Here is a 16,761-nt window from a genome sequence, read left to right as displayed (position 1 = left end):
TAAAAAATTATGAAAATGACAGAGTTCTGAACTACTGATTCCATCTTGTTTCTAACCTCCAAGCTGCCCTTCTTTATTCCTGAGCATAGGCCCCACTAACTTTGGGAGGAACTTAGTTTAAAATTTAAATTTGAAACAAAGACATTTCCCAAAACAAACCTCTTCTTTGCATGGGGATCAAATTACCTTCGTTAGACTAACAAATTAGCCACGAGATTAAAAAGTATGGTTTAGGGGCCATGCAGCCAGAGACCACAAGATCCCTAACCTTCCAAATTGCTTCTGGAAATAACATCGCTATTTTGAAACCAAGATTGGCGCTCAAGACATTTTTCAGATCCTGCATTCTGATGCGTTAGCTGGCACCATCCAGCCTGGTAATCTGATTCAACCAGTTCTATGAACCCACCCAGGAACAGAAGACAGCAAAAAGAACCCACTCCAATGCTATAGGATTTCATCTCTGACCTGACCAATCAACACTTCCCAGTCCCTGCCTGCTACCTGCCAATTATCCTTAAAAACCCCCAGCCTCCTAATTTTCTGGGAGACTGATTTGAGTAATAAAACTCCAGTCTTCTGTTCAGCCAGCTCTGTGTGAATTAAACTCTTTCTCTGTCACAATTCCCCTGACTTGATAAATCAGCTCTATCTGGGCAGCCGGCGACAGCATGTTGGGTGGTTACACAGTTGCTTTACATAGAAAAAAACGTGATTGAAATCTCCCTTTAACATCCTTCAAATAAATAAATAAACAAACCAGAAAAGGGGCTTCTCACCTGTAATAGAATTTTTTTTTAATGTCTATTAGAGTCCTTCTGTTTTGCTACTATGTTAAACATGAGTGAAATATTGGCTTCCAAATAAAATGCAGCTCCAAAGAACACAACAGATCCAATATTAGAATAGTCATATATTCAATACATTTTTACTTAGAAACAGGTAGTTGTTAGAATTTAGTACACTTGAGAAATCAGATATTTGTAGTTGTCTCATATCATATCGAGTTCCGAGGAAGCAATTCTATTTTCTAGTTGGTTATGCTCGATAAATCGAAGAAAGCATCAGAGGCATTTTCTCTCAGTTACATAGGTAACTGTCAATGCACTATGTTTTGAGAAGTGATGTGTTCTCTACCATATTGTTTCTTTAGCTGAAGTTGCCATATCTCAGAAACTCACAAATTGATTATTCATAAAGTCCTCCCATTTAAATTAAAATAAAACATTTTGAAAGTCATAGTAGATACAGGTATTAAGTGATTTTGGTTAAACTGATTTATCAGACTTAGTTTTCTGACAGAATTGAGAGAAAATAGGATTGAAAAACCAAACACATTTAGTGGTGCCGGAGAGTTCACTGGTGAATCAAAGTTCTCAGTAAGAGAAGCAAAGTGAATGGGAAAACCACTTATATATTAATTCATAAACATGTATTATGTGTCAGTCCACTGTGTTTTAGCCACTAGGGTTATATTAATAAAAAAGAAAGACCCAATCCCTGTTCTCTAGGAGCTGAAAATAAACCGTAAACAGGAATTAGGATATGAAGAAGCAGGGTTATAATTTTATGCCAGTTGGAGATTGATTATGGAAATACTCCCAGAGAAGAGAATGTTTTGAATAAAATGAGGGTGCTTGGCTATGCAGATACCTAGAAGGTTGTGCCCTCTAGGGAAAGGAAATAGCAAGTGCAAAGGCACTGAGGCAGGGGTATGGCTGATGTGTTCAAGAAACAACAAAGATCCCCGAATGACTTGATAAGAGATGAGAAATAAAGCAGTAGGAGATGAAGTTAGAGGGTGATGAGGGTCTGATCATGCAGAATTTTCTGTCATAATAAGTAATTTTACTTTGACTTCGAAAGATAGCTATTGGAGTGTCTTCTGCATAGGAGTATCATGATCTCATTTATATGTTAAAATGATCACTCTACTGTTTTAATAATAGATTGCAGGGGTCAAGGGGAAAGGAAGAAAAATATTTAACAAGTTAATAACATAATCCATGCTATAGATGTTAACAAAGTGGTCATCTTCTGACTGTAACTTCAAGGTAGAGCTAATAGGATTATTAAATAGCTACAAATGAGTGTGAGAGAGCAGTCAAAGATGACACCAAGATTTTTGCTTGAGCAATGGATAAAATGAAGAATGGAGTTGGCCATAAGTGATATGAGGAAGACTTCAGGTAGAGTTTGTGGTATAATATTGATATGGTTTGGCTGTGTCCCCACCTAAATCTCATCTCGAATTCCCACATGTTGTGGGGGGGACCAAGTGGGAAGTAATCGATTCATGGGGACAAGTCTTTCTTAAGCTGTTCTCATGATAGTGAATAAGTCTCACGAGATCTGATGATTGTAAAAGGGGGAGTTTTCCTGCACAAGCTCTCTCTTTGCCAGCCAGCATCCATGTAAGATGTGATGCTCTTCCTTGCCTTCTGTTATGATTGTGAGGCCACCCCAGCCACGTGGAAGTGTAAGTCCATTAAACCTGTTTTCCTTCCCAAGATCAGGTATGTCCTTATCAGCAGCATGAAAATGGATTAATACAAATATGCTGAGTTAAGTCCTGGACAAGGTAAGCTAGAGACACCTATTTGATTTCCAAATCCATATGTCAAGTGAGAAGTTGGGTATATAGTTATAAATTTCAAGGCAGTAATCCAACCTGGATATATAAATATGTCATGTATAAAATTTAAAGCCATGGCGTAGAACTGTATACAAAGAAATACCACAGATAATGAATGTACATGTAGAAAAGAAAAGAGGTTCAATATTAAAAGTCAGGGACATGAGGGAGAATCAACATAAAAGTCAGAGGATCTACCAGAAATACTGCTAAAAACCAGGCAAGTGAATGTTCTGGATGCACCAAAGAAGGGATATATCAAGGCAGAAAGAATAATGAACTATATCAACTATAATGATAGGTCAGTAGAGATGATGATATGGGAGAAGAGCAGAAGGATCAGCCTAACAACATTAGATGTGGAAGTTTGTCTCCAGGAGAGAGGGAAGAGCAACAAAATGAACAGGGAATCTCATCTATTCAACAGTGTTCCTTAGGATTGGTTGAGGAAACCCAAAACATTATCTCTGGCTCTTCCACTTTTATTTCCAACTAATCCCCTTAAAATGTTAATTTCTATTGAACGTTGGCTTTTAAATCTCTTCCCTTTGCCTCACTGCCCTCTGTCACATGGCCCTTTCAGCCATGGCTGGAGTGGCTGGGATGCAGGTCACCAAGTTCCTAGGCTGCACACAGCGCAGGGGCCATGGGCGCGGCCCAGGAAACCACTTTTTTCGTCCTTGGCCTCCAGGCCTGTTTTGGGAGAGGCTACCCTGAAGATCTCTGACATGCCCTGGAAACATTTTCCTTGTTGTCTTGGGGATACACAGTCTTATAAATGGTGTAGTTTCTCTATGGGCAAGTCAGGGACAGCTAATCAATTTAGCAAAATAGTCACCATGCTTAGGACCCATGATCCTCTTAGGGTATCATGAAAATATTTTAATTTCTTTTAAAAGTAGAACTTATAAAATGATTAAGTCGGAGAAAGCATTTCCACATATACTGCTGATATGTTTCATTTTAAGTCAATGTAGTTGTAAAATATTTTTATACTTTTTAAAATAGTGGACTGCACCTTAAAGAAAAATGTGCCTGTAGCCAATTATTTCATAATTTGCCTCTGGGGTCTTATGTATTTTGCCCCATAGTGAAGAAATGTTGAAACAGAGGTTTATTCAAGGCATTTCCTTCCTTCAAATCCTTCCAAGGAAAAATATCTCATATTTAGTTAGAACTAACTCTTTAGCTTTCAAATGGCCTTTCTAAATCTTTCATCTAACTAGGATTCAAGATTCTTTTTTTTTTTTTTTTTTTTTTGAGACAGAGTTTCACTCTTGTCGCCCAGGCTAGAGAGCAATGGCGCGATCTAGGCTCACCACAACCTCCGCCTCCCGGGTTCAAGCAATTCTCCTGCCTCAGCCTCCCAAGTAGCTGGGATTACAGGCATGTGCCACCACACATGGTTAATTTTGTATTTTTAGTAGAGATGGAGTTTCATCATATTGGTCAGGCTGGTTTTGAACTCCCAATCTCAGGTGATCTGCCCACTTCAGCCTTCCAAAGTGCTGGGATTACAGGCATGAGCCACCACACCTGGCCAAGATTTTCTAATATTGCATCCCATTCCTCCTTTCACAGTCTCTGTGCCATAACCACACAGTTGGTTTTCTTGGTGCCTGCCCTACAGTTTTCCTCCTCCTCTCTATTTCTAATAACTAGCATCAATTTCTCTTCACCCCCACTCTATTAACATATGTTCCTATTATACCTTTAACAGTTTAAAATCTGATATAATAAAATGTTCCATAATCACCCACTACAGAAATACTCTCTGTATCTTCTGAATATCTGTAAGTTTATCTAAAATTATATTTATTTATGTGAATATCTAAGAATGCAGAGATGGCTAATTGCTTAATTTAATTTACATTGTTTTCCTTCTTCCTTATTAACATCTACAATATGCTTCCATAAAATATATTTTCTGCTTCCCATATAACTAATTTCTGACATATAAGATTTATGCAGACATTATTGGGTGGGACTTCTAAGAATGCACCCTAAGAAGTGAATTGTTTCAGCTGGTCAATTGTTTCTTGGGTTTTTAGCTAAGATCATGTGTAGCATCAGCTGGTATGAGCCTTTCGTTCTTTATGTTCCTGAAATACCAATTCAGTGCTTCCTGTGAGCCATCTCACTTGTGACTAGGACGTGATAAGCACATGTTAAGTAAGGATGACTGAGAGGTAAAACAGGAGGAGCCTGGGTCCCAGTTGACATTGTGGAATTGTTCTGGACTCCCTAACAGCTTACCTTTGGGACTTTTATAAAAATAAATAAACAAATAAATAAATAAATAAATAAAATAAAATTCTCTTATATTTTTAAGATACTGTGGGGTTGTCTTTGTTTTGTTTTTTTTACAATGGAGGAAAACTTTTACAGTTGACCCTTGAGCAACACAAGAGTGAGGGGTGCAAACCCACAGCACAGTTAAAAATCCACATATAACTTTTGACTTCCACAAAACTTAACTATGAATAGCCTGCTGCTGACTGGAAGCCTTACCAATGACTTAAAACAGTCTGTGAACCCACATTTTGTATATGTATCATGTACTGTATTTTTAGAATGAAGTAAACCAGAGAAAAGACGTTATTCAGAAAATCATGAGGCAACATATTTAAAATATGTATAAATGTATTTAAATTGAAATGCATCATCATAAAGGTCTTTATCCTTATCTTTACATAGAGTTGGCTAAGAAGGAGGAGAAAGAGAAGGTGTTTGTTTTACTGTCGCAAGGGTAGCAGAGGCCAAAGAAAATCAGCATATAAGTGGGTCCGTGCAATTTAAACCTGTGCTGTTCAAGGGTCTATTGCTCTCATATATGTACTTGTTCCTTAAATTATAAAATATTCTAACGTAAGTTTTCTGGGATTCGTTTCTGGGGTTCACCCAGTGCTTTTTAAGAGCTCAGTAACTCTTCCTTTGATCGATGAAATTAGAAATATGTATGGGCATTTAAAAATATTTGAATAAGAACATTTTAGCATTGATGACATGTCAAATATGAGATATTTGTTATGTTTTAATTTTTAAATTGTGAGTGTACCCATTGTAGACATCCATACATTTCTTTTTTAGCTCAGCTTGGCTGTCTAGAAGTTACCCTCTGCTTCCTCATCAACATCTTACAGCAGACACAGTCATTTTCTGATCCCACCCAATCCTCTGAGCACACCTGAGTGACTTGAGAGTGAACCTCCATTCCAGACTAGCCCAGTCAGATTTCTTCCTCAGGCATTTTAGAGCTGGAATTGAGAAAGAAAATCCTAGGTCCCTTTGGATGACCGGATATAAAGCCCCAAAACAATTAAAGAGTAAATTTGATGCTAAGTGAGCTAGAAATTTGGGGAAGGCATCTTTGTAAAGAGGCCTGTGAAGCAGATGCAAGAAAGGAAAAAGAGGTGGTCCTCACCTCATGGGAATGCTAGTTTCCAGTTGTGCCTTTCACCTAAAAGCTTTTGTGTATTTAGATTCCACAAAACATACTACTCTTTGTACAATGTCTTCCTGTGTCTATATAATTTTAACTCAAGCTTTTTGGCTCTTGTGATCCAAAACAGCCTAACTAGAATGGAAATTGTAACCAAGAGCAGAGTGCTATGAAAGACCAAAAACATAAAATTGGTCAATTTAAGACATGATAAAGTTGTAGAAAAAAGCAGGTTCTTGTACACAACCAGGAAAAGTTAGGCACACAGACATATTGAAGGGTAAAGGAGAATGGAATTTATTGGCAAAAAAGGGGAAAAAAATATCTGTAAAGCAAGAGAGGTTCCTGTTAAAAGGCCCTCATCTCACAGATTGAATCCCAAGTCACCACTCAGGAACAGGAGAGGCCAGGCTCCTACCCCCTGCAAATGGCACAAACTTCCCGAGGCCTCACCCCATCCTCCCAGTGCGCAGGTGGACATTATTCAGAAAGAATCAGCTGGAAAAGGGTGGGTTTCATCCAGGAATATCAGACTGGTTTTTCAGCCTCTAGGCTGTTTTAAGACTGAAGGTGGGGTTCTGCCGGGAAACCCTTGAGTGCCTCCTGTCTTTGTCATTCACCCCTCTAAAGAAGTACATCTAACTGCTTTTAGAATAAGGGTAAGCATAGGATGAAGACTGATGTTAATTGCTTATTGCTGACAGGGGGTGTTCTTTTGGGAAAATGGCAGTCAGAGCTCCGTCAGAGGCCTATTTAAGATTTCCCAGCAGAAGGGGCCATCATGAGGCTCCAGTTGTGTGACTGTTTAGAGTTTGATGGCTTGAAGGTGAGAAGAAACAAAGCAGGTTATTAGAAAATGTGTATCAAAATAACACAAAGTGGGAGGAGGACAGCTCAAGAATCCTGAAAACTTTTACCAGTTTGTGCAGGGAGAGGGGGGCCAAAGGCTTGACTGGTAAAAAAAAAAGTTTACCCTTTTGCCTGCCTGGTAGGCTTCTGGGTTCCCTTCCCATGAGCCAAGTCCTAAGCCAACCAGTTTAAGGTTTGGTAAATTAACTCTTCCCAGTTTGGAGGATGCATGTGAGTGGAGCATCCTGTGTTACAGAGACACAATTACCTGTCAGTGAAGAAAGGACAGAGGAAGAAAAAGGAAAAGAAGTAGTTTTTATAAAGGAGTCCTAGGGGTTCAGGATGCATTTGGAAGGGGTAAGCTTGGCTTAATCAGAAGGAATCAGTCCTACTCACCTGCATTGTGCCTTTTAACTTCCATTATTATCTACCTTTGGATCCCTCAGACATGGTTTATTTTCCTAGGGCTTTGACCCAAAGCTTGGAATTGAGTTTGGGAAAAAGAATGTCTGCAGGGCTGCACAGACTCCTTATCATAAGCCAGATGCTAAGATGAAGCTGTAGAATTGAGTCCTCCTCCAACAAGGGAGAGAAAAGGATGTCTTGTGTCAAAGTTCTATAGCTTATTATAAGCCATCTTTTGAAAATGATTAAAACAAGACAACAATTGTCTGTGAATAACAAAATGTCCAGGGTAGTTACAGTTGGAAGCACAATTGACAAGTTTGGTTAACTCTGTGGTTTATAATAACTTAACATCCTTAATTATGATTGATAACGTATACTCAAGACATTAGACTTTTGGAAATCCCAAACAATTTTGGAACATATATTAGTTGACCAAAATATTATTGACCAAAATATAACCTAAAGAAGATTGAACACCATTTTGGCAATCTCATGTAATTAAACATGTCTGATAATCCTGTTTACTTCCCTTTTGGAAACTCCAAGGGCCCTCTGAAGCATCCAACAGTCAGGTATCAGGAAAGATAATTTTGAAACTGAAGTTTGATTTTGGGAAGCCTATTAAATATTTTAGGGGTTTAAAACACTTGATGTTACAAAATAGAATTCCAGATTACCGTAAGTTAAGTTTTCCAAAATGATGACTCAGATATTTAAAATGCAAAAAAACCCTTTATAATCCTGAGCATATTAGTGCCTTAAGAGTCCCTTGTTGTGCTTTTATTTTAATATTCACTTTATAGAAAAACCATGTAATCCCTTTGAATGTAGTCAGTATGTTCACACACAGAGTTTTTGCAAGACTAATCTTTATAATCCTTCCACCTCTTGTTTGATCTTTTAGCTGTATCTTATATACCTTAAAAATTTTTTTAACCCTAGGTGAGAATTTACATTTTTATGCTTTTTTGTAATATTTTACTAAAAACACATTTTATTGTTCTTATACACCTTGCATGTAAATCTGTTTCCAGTAGTTTCAATTACATGCTACAATGGTAATGCCTAGCAATTTTTAACTTTAATATAAAGCCTGGTAAGTTATTTTAATTATGTGCTAGGTGCAGCCAAGATTTTACCCCTTTCAGCAAAATTGGGGCATGGTTAGTACTATATGTCCCCGGGCCTTATCAATTGTAGAGCAGGCAAGTAAAATAGTTCTCAAAACCCAGAAAGCAATATATAACCTTAAAACATTTAGCAAACCTAGCATCTGACCTGTATAATTTAGTCTACCGATCTATATTGACAACATCTGCTTTTTACCAGTAATTTTTTTAGGCTGTTTTTATTTCTCAAAGATTAAAGTCATATGAAAGGTACCATAGCTTTTTATCTTCCCTTTAAAAAAATTTGATCCAAGCACTTATCTTCCTTTAGGCTAATTAATTAGAGCTCTTTTTACAGGCATCACACACAATACATATATAAGTACATGCCCACCACCACACCAAGCTAATTTTTGTATTTTTAATAGATCTGAGGTTTCTCCATGTTAGTCAGTCTGGTCTTGAACTCATTATCTCAGATGATCCACCAGCCTCAGCCTCCCAAAGTGCTGAGATTACAGGCTTGAGCCACTGTGCCTGAACTGATTTTAGAATTTGTTATCAATTTTTATGGACTATACTAGGGGTCTACACACTACAGCTCTCCTCATGGGCAAAATCCAACCCACTGTTTTTGTAAATCAAGCTTAATTGGAACATTGTTGAATTTATTTACTTAGGTATTGTCTGTGATTTTTTCCACATTGCAGGGCAGAGTTGAGTAGCTGCTACAGAAACCCCTTGGCTAGCAAAACCGTAAATAATTACCATCTCTCTCCAGAAACACTTTGCCAACCTCTGGACTAGATTGAGAAAAGAAAGCAGAAAGATCCAGTTTTAAAAATAGGTGAGGGAAATGGGACAACTTGGCTATGGAGAGAGCAAGAAGAATGAAACTTATGTGCACAAAGTATGAAGACAAAGTTACTAAAGTATTGAGAACTTGGTCTCATTTGCTCATTAGTCTGAACACACATCTGCCCTTATGTTCAATGAGAACACATGAATAACTTAAATACATTTCCTTTATGTGCTTAAGCTAGTTTGAAATGAATTTCTGTTGCCAAGAATTCTCACTTAGATAGTGCCAAAATGAGCACATAATTGGAATGTCTGATTCGGGTTATGACTGGAATACTGATTGCTTCTATAAGACAAACTTCCTTGAGATACTCACCTATGAAGTTGTTTTAATAATAGCATTTGTCTTTTATCATCTTGTTTTTCTGATGGTCAAAGGAGTTTACCAATTTTAAACCATTAAACATGTACAAACTGTAGTGCAGTGACTCATCTACAGACACAGCAGAGGTAGATTCATCTACCTTCACATTCTGGAGGGTAGTCTGAATTTTTTGCTCTGTCACTTCTTAGCTGTGTGATTTTAAACAAATTGCTTAACTTCCCTAAGACACAGTTTCCCTTTTCATGAAATATAGTTAATAAGGATCTTGTGAGGAATAGGGAACAACAAATGTAAAGTATATAGTGCTGTAAAAAGGACTAATTATTAGCTGCAATTGTTATCATCCTTAGAGATAGTGACTGAACAGAGATAAAGATAATACCTTTTCTCACTATGAAAAAAAGCAGGTTAAAAACATTAGTGGTTCCTGCATAAAAAGAACAATGACTCAACTGCTATCCTCATTTTAATATGACCGAGCAGCCTGCTGTCCAAAGTAGGTAGGTTCCCTATCTCTAGGCATAGTAAGTACTGGCCTGTTATAAAAACATCTTTCAGTAAAACATTGTGAAATAAAGTACTTTTGCTATGTACATACATTGCATTTTCGAAACACATGTGAATTTGCTGTCACCTTTTCCATTTATACAATGAGTTGCTAGAAGGTAAGATATCTCTGAGATAAGAAAAAAAAAAAGACACCATTAAGTTTAAGGCATGGTCCCACTTGTTACATTATACTAAAGCATTTGAAGGTTGGTTTAAATAAATAGTCACTGGAGCTGAATATCACTTTGGCTTACTGCATTATTCCTATCTCAATAATCTTTATGGTTCCCATACCAGGACTGCATGGATTTCATATGCAAAATAATTCATTAATGAGATGGTGTTTTATTTTTCTTCTTTATTATGGAAAGAGACTATCTCAAGCTACTTGCTCAGAAGGAGGTTTTATAAAACAACTTGGAAATATTCAGTGTCCTTGTATTTACTGTTAGAATTACAATAAAATAAATATTAATTTATGGATCCAACTTGCTGCATTTAAATTTAGAAGAGATAGCATTCAGACTAGGAGAAACAAACAATAAAACAGAATAGCAGTGATAATAAAAACATAATGATTTAAAATTGTGCATGCTTAAAATTGGAAATATGAATAGTACAGGATGTGGCTTGATTTTAGAAGACCAAGGAGATTTTAGACAACAGAATTAAGCTGAGATGATGAATTTGTATTATTCTCCTTACTTTTTAAGTTTGATGGGTGGTGAAGAATATCATTATTATCTGTTATCTGTTAGAGCCTCAGCTTAACAGATTTTTCCCTTTTCCCATTGTAACAGTTTAGATCAGGGGTCCACAACCCCCAGCCACAGACCAGTACTGATATGTGACCTGTTAAGAACTCAGCTGCAGCAGGAGATGAATGGCAGGTGAGTGAAGGAAGATTCATCTGTTTTTACAGCCACTCCCCATTGCTCTCATTACCACCGGAGCTCCACCTTCTGTCACATCAGCTGCATTAGATTCTCATAGAAATGTAAACCCTATTGTGAACCACACTTGCAAGGGATCTAGGTTGCATGCTCCTTTTGAGAATCTAATGCCTAGTGATCTGTCACTGTCTCCCATCATCCCCAGATGGAACTGTGCAGTTGCAGAAAAACAAGCTCAGGGCTCCCACCAATTCTACATTATGGTGAGTTGTATAATTATTTCATTATATATTATAATGCAATAATAATAGAAATAAAGTGCATAATAAATGTAATTCACTTGAATTATCCCAAAACCATTCCCCCACTGCGCCCAGTCTGTGGAAAAATTGTCATCCACAAAACCGGTCCCTGGTGCCAAAAGGTCTGCAGGCTGCTGGTTTAGATCACATTGGTTTCAAGTAACGGGAATTAAACTAAGTAAGCCAAAGGAGAGCATTTATTTTAAATATACATGAATATAATATCTTGTTAACTCCAAAGAGAAGGGAAGACAAGAAAACAGCAACTGAAAAGTCTTCAGAATTTTATTCTTCAATTATATATTCCTCTGAGAATTTGTTTCATTTGTCACTGTCATTGCTGTCACTGTTCTCTGAAAACTGACTCTCGCTATTTATTTTGTAAAAATATGGCTTCCTCATATACTTCTTGTCATATTGAGATGAGAGGTTTTCCTGACCACCCCCCTTGCAGAACATGTGACAGGGATGTGGTTCACCTGTTCAGCCTCCATGCGCACTCAGACCCCTTACAAGAGGGGGAGCACAGAAATGGGTAATGTGCAGGAGCTGGGGAAAGTGCCCCAGTGCCCCTGGGTTCCAGCCCTGTGGCAGTATCCAGGAGTGGGAGCCCATGACCCCCAAAGCCCATGTAAGCATGTGTTACAGGGTGCTCTTTTAGCCTTATCTTCATCAGACGGCTTAAGTGTTAAACAGTTCAGTGCCTTCTTTGTACCGGGGTCCTTGTCCAGTGTCAAAGAAGAATTAGGTTACAAATGGATTTAAAGGATGAAAGTAATGGTTTTACTGAGTGGTGGAGGTAACTCTCAGTGGGATGGATGGGGAGCAGGAAGGTGGATGGAGTGGAAAGATGATCTTCACCTGGAGTTTGACCATTAAGCAGCCGATCTCCTCTCCAATCATCCCCAGCCAAACTCCTCTTGGTGTTCAGCCACTCCTCTTTTCTCCTTCTCTGCCATGCTGTTCTGCCATTCTTCTGCTTTTCTATTAATCTCCTCATCTGCTTCTGGAGCCTGGGGTCTGGGGTTTTATGGGCACAGGATAGGGGGGAGTGTTGGGTCAAAATGCAACTTTTGGATGTAAAAACAGAAATGCCTCTTCTCACTTCAGGCCACAGATTTTCAGGCTTGAGGGTAGTGCTTTTCTGAGGAACTGCCCTCTTCTACAGAGTAATTCCCTGTCTCCTGTCCATGTCAACATGCAGACACTGAAGAGCTATAAAATCCATGTACAAATGTCTGGGAGAGAGAATCTTGTTAGCCTGTCTTGAGTTGGTATCTGTTTCCTTGGGTATTCAATGAGAACTGAGTGACAAAGTATAATTCTGACTACGAGGAGCTAGCCCTGTGAATCAGAAATCCATTAAAAGTGTTTAACAGAAACTGGGTAAACTCTTCCCTCCTCTGCATCAAAAATAAATTGGAACCTTTGGCAGAAACCTAGTGTACTCATTAACTATCACCCACACTCTGGGCATATAGAGTAAAACACTACTTCTTCTACAACAAAGAGGATTAATTTTCCCATATTAAAAGATGTATCCTTTTCCAGCAAAGCTCTAAAGCCTACACACTCAAAGGTCAGACACATAATGTAGTTGAGGACCTAGCTGAAGAATGCCTGATATAAATCATATGAGCAATTAGGAGGAGAGGGAGGATGGGGTAAACATAGAGCTCAAAGGGGCCTGCAGGTAGGAGATAGCCTGTCCTGAGCTCTAGTCAATTATTGTCCTCCAGGAATGCAAACTGTGTCACCAGATCTTCCAGTTTTTCTGGAGACTCCTGGATTCAGATCCTTACATTGAATTTTTCTATTTAAAAATGATAGGGAATCATTCAACTAAAAGTTATTAGGTGTGAAATGAAAATAAATGTTAGAGCCCCCAAATCACTAAGCTAAAATGAAAGTCAAGCTGGGAACTGCTTAGGGCAAACCTGCCTCCTATTCTATTCAAAGTCATCCCTCTGCTTACTGAGATAAATGCATATCTGATTGCCTTCTTTGGAAAGGTTAATCAGAAACTCAAAATAATGCAACCATTTGTCTATTATCTACCTAGAACCTGCAGACACCTTTCTGAAACAAGCCAATTGTCATCTTACATATGTTGATTGATGTCTCTTGTCTCCCTAAAATGTATAAAACTGGGCCGTGCACAGTGGCTCATGCCTATAATCCTAGTACTTTGGGAGGCCAAGGTGAGTGGATCACCTGAGGTCAGAAGTTTGAGACCAGCCTGGCCAACATGGCAAAACCCCGTATCTACTAAAAATACAAAAACTAGACAGGTGTGGTGGCGGGTGCCTGTAGTCCCAGCTACTTGGGAGGCTGAGACAGGAGAATCACTTGAACCCGGGAGGTGGAGGTTGCAGTAAGTCAAGATCATGCCACTGCACTCCAGCCAAAGTGACAGAGTGAGACTCCATCTCAACAACAACAACAAAAATGTATAAAACCAAGCTGTGCATCGACCACCTTGGGCACAAATCATCAGGACCTGCGCAGACAGTATCATGGGTACACATCCTTAACTTTGAAAAAATGAACTTCCTAAATTGACTGTGACCTGTCTCAGATATTTAGCGTTCACATAGGTATACAATAATATGTTTGGGATCTGAATGTATCTCAGTGGCCACTAGTTTTTGAACTCTGATCTACATGCTTATTAAGCAAATGATTAAATGAATGAATGAATGAATTCTATTGTTTTGGTAGCCTTGATTGCTTATCTCCACAGAAATGCTGACCAAACCCTCCTGAAATGTTCATACCTTAGGGTGAACTTTTAAAGTGTAACTAAAAGTCTCAGCAGGTGCAAAGGGAGTAAATTTACCTGCCAGAGTAAGCTTATCTCTTACATAAACATGTTTTTTTTTTTTTTTCTAACACTTACCTGGCTACTCTGTGTAATTAAACATCGGTTAACCTATTGATTATAGGTCAACCAATGCAAATCCATGGCCCATCATAAAGCTTAAAGAGACACAGGACTGTGAAAGATTAAAAAAAAAAAAAAAAGTAAGTCCTGCTAGGGAAAACAAATAAACAAATGGAATAAAATTGGTGCCAAATCTTTAGCAAACTGCTCCTTAGGCCATAGAGGCATGAATAGTTTCATGACTGTTCCAATAGATGTCAGCTGAGTGCCACCTGAGTTGTTCTGACAAAGCTAAAGTAGTATGTCACAGCTTCATGTTTCACCTACAAACTAGAACAGTGCTGAGAAAGCATCTACCTACTATATAAAAGCTAAGAAATACATCTACTTTGAGTAATAGAGGACAGTTGGTATTTCAAAGGATGGCATACTTGGGATACTGTCAAATAAAATAGCTTGGGTAACTTCCTTGTAAGATTCCTACTCTTGCATAGCCAAGAGGTTGACATATTGTAGCAAAGCTTTCATTTTAATTACCAGCCAGATCTCAGAGGACCTTAGCATTTAACCCATGAACAACATAGCTCTTAAAAAACATTTCCCTTTGGGAATACATCATTTAATTCCTAGCTGACACCTTCTCTGTAGTTTATGATAAGAGAAATGGCATCACTAATGAGCATACTTGTACCATGTCTTGTAGGATCTGACTCCAGCTCCCTGATACCTCACACACGTCTCAACGTGATGATCCAAATGGGTGAAGTTGCTCTGGGGAGAAGCTCTATTTAAAGAATTACCCTTTTTTTCCTGTCATTTTCTGTCTTTGAGATTAAGAAATATCCATCACACAGAAATCATTTTGATACCTGTGCATGTCAATAATGTCTCCTCATTATCAGCTACCTCAACTACACATATTTTGGTGTGACTGTCAAGTTTTTTGTATTCTTTCCCAGGCTGACTCACTCAGTTTCTCGGTCCTCTCACCCCATTGTCTTTGGGAATATTGCCCATATTTTCATTCTTACAATATCTACTTTCCCTAATCCAATCCAATTTCAAAGGCAACAAACATTATTTTGAATGCACGTTCCATAAAATTTGAATATGACTTTCTCTTTGCTAATTAACTGCATATCTGTCATTTAAGGTCCCACTCAAGTCTCATGTCTTCCATGAAGTTTCCTTCCATGGAGCTGGATTGTTTTCTAAGTAATCGCTCTGTAATTCTCCCTCTTCACTGCTTCAACATCCAACTGATGTGTTTTCTCCTCTGGTTCTTTTGTATTATTCTATTTTGGCTACAGAGCCTGAACTATTGTCCACTTCCTCCATTAAATATTCTTTGATTCTACCCTCACTTGATTTATTTTCTCTGATTTCTTCTCATACTTATATTTATATTTATAATATGCCTATTTACTTATCAACTATGTCTCTACCTTGGTATTTCCTTGAGAGTAGGCTATATCTCATAGCTTTTCAACCGTAAGAGAAGAAAAGAAGATGCACAAAACAAACTAAGCAATTACACAAGGAAAAAAAAGAAAAGAGAAAAAAGAGTACGAGGAAAAAGACAATTTTTACAGATTCCAGAAATTAAAATATCCCTATCATCAATAATATCTGAGTCTCATTATTAGTCTGTCACTTCAAACTTATGTATAAGAAAAAATGAAAATGATGTTACGTGATTCTTAAAGCCTGAGTTAAATGTGCATTAAGGCATGTTCAAATTTACTAAGGTTTTAATTTCCAAATTAATTTGGCATTTTCACTATTGCGTGTTTCCAATGTGCATATTACTCCATATATTAATTCTTGCTGTCTTGTTTAAGTAGGCTGGCTTTCAGGACATCACTTATAATACTTGGATAGGCTATGCAATGAAATTTATGATCCTGTTTTTCTGGGTTGAGAACATTCATATTTTTATTTAATTTAGCTTCTGTCCCTAAAGAGCACTCAGAAAATGAAGCACTTTTTAAAATTTAAGTTTATTGCACCTATATTCATCCCATTTTATGAGAATATTACAGGTCAGCAAATTACATTTTAGTTGCACTTTTCTAGTGTCATATTATTTTCAATAATCAATAATTATATTAGAAGATATGTATAACTAATTTTTTATTTGAGGAGGTAAAAGAATGTTTCAAATGTGTTGAATAAAAACTTAATTAGTTAGGCTGACATTTGTTAAGTTCTTGGCCTGATTAAACATAGTAGATGTCAGTTTCACAAAGGGAGAAATGAACATTGAATATATTTGAAACTGCCTAGAGTGTGGCATTATTAACATTTTTCTTCTTTGTTTGCTTTTAATCATTTTTTTGCTCAAAAAGCTGGAAAAGACAAATGTTCTGATGACAAGTTTGTAAAGGGTTGATAATTGTGTGGAAGATACAGTGTGGCTTTTTTTTTTTTTTTTTTTTTTTTACATTAGAGCCTTACAGTCTCCTACTGATATAATACCATCATTCAAGTCTTATTGATTGCCA

The 16,761-nt window shown here is 37.6% G+C and overlaps 1 long non-coding RNA gene across 1 annotated transcript in view; it reads left to right on the top strand.

Moving 5' to 3' along the window:
• The window catches only part of LOC139359612 (uncharacterized), a 125,028-nt gene extending 109,502 nt beyond the window's left edge, over nucleotides 1-15,526 (top strand). Inside the window, exons 3-5 of the long non-coding RNA XR_011615754.1 lie at nucleotides 10,979-11,068; nucleotides 11,277-11,334; nucleotides 14,961-15,526. This is a non-coding gene — a long non-coding RNA (uncharacterized lncRNA). The remainder of the gene's footprint in view (nucleotides 1-10,978; nucleotides 11,069-11,276; nucleotides 11,335-14,960) is intronic.
• The last annotated feature ends 1,235 nt before the right edge of the window (nucleotides 15,527-16,761 follow it).

The sequence above is a fragment of the Macaca nemestrina genome, chromosome 17, assembly GCF_043159975.1.
Source record: "Macaca nemestrina isolate mMacNem1 chromosome 17, mMacNem.hap1, whole genome shotgun sequence".
NCBI classification, from domain to species: domain Eukaryota; kingdom Metazoa; phylum Chordata; class Mammalia; order Primates; family Cercopithecidae; genus Macaca; species Macaca nemestrina.
The sequence above is the reverse complement of the archived record's forward strand: the minus strand, read 5'-3'. Positions and strand labels throughout refer to the sequence as shown.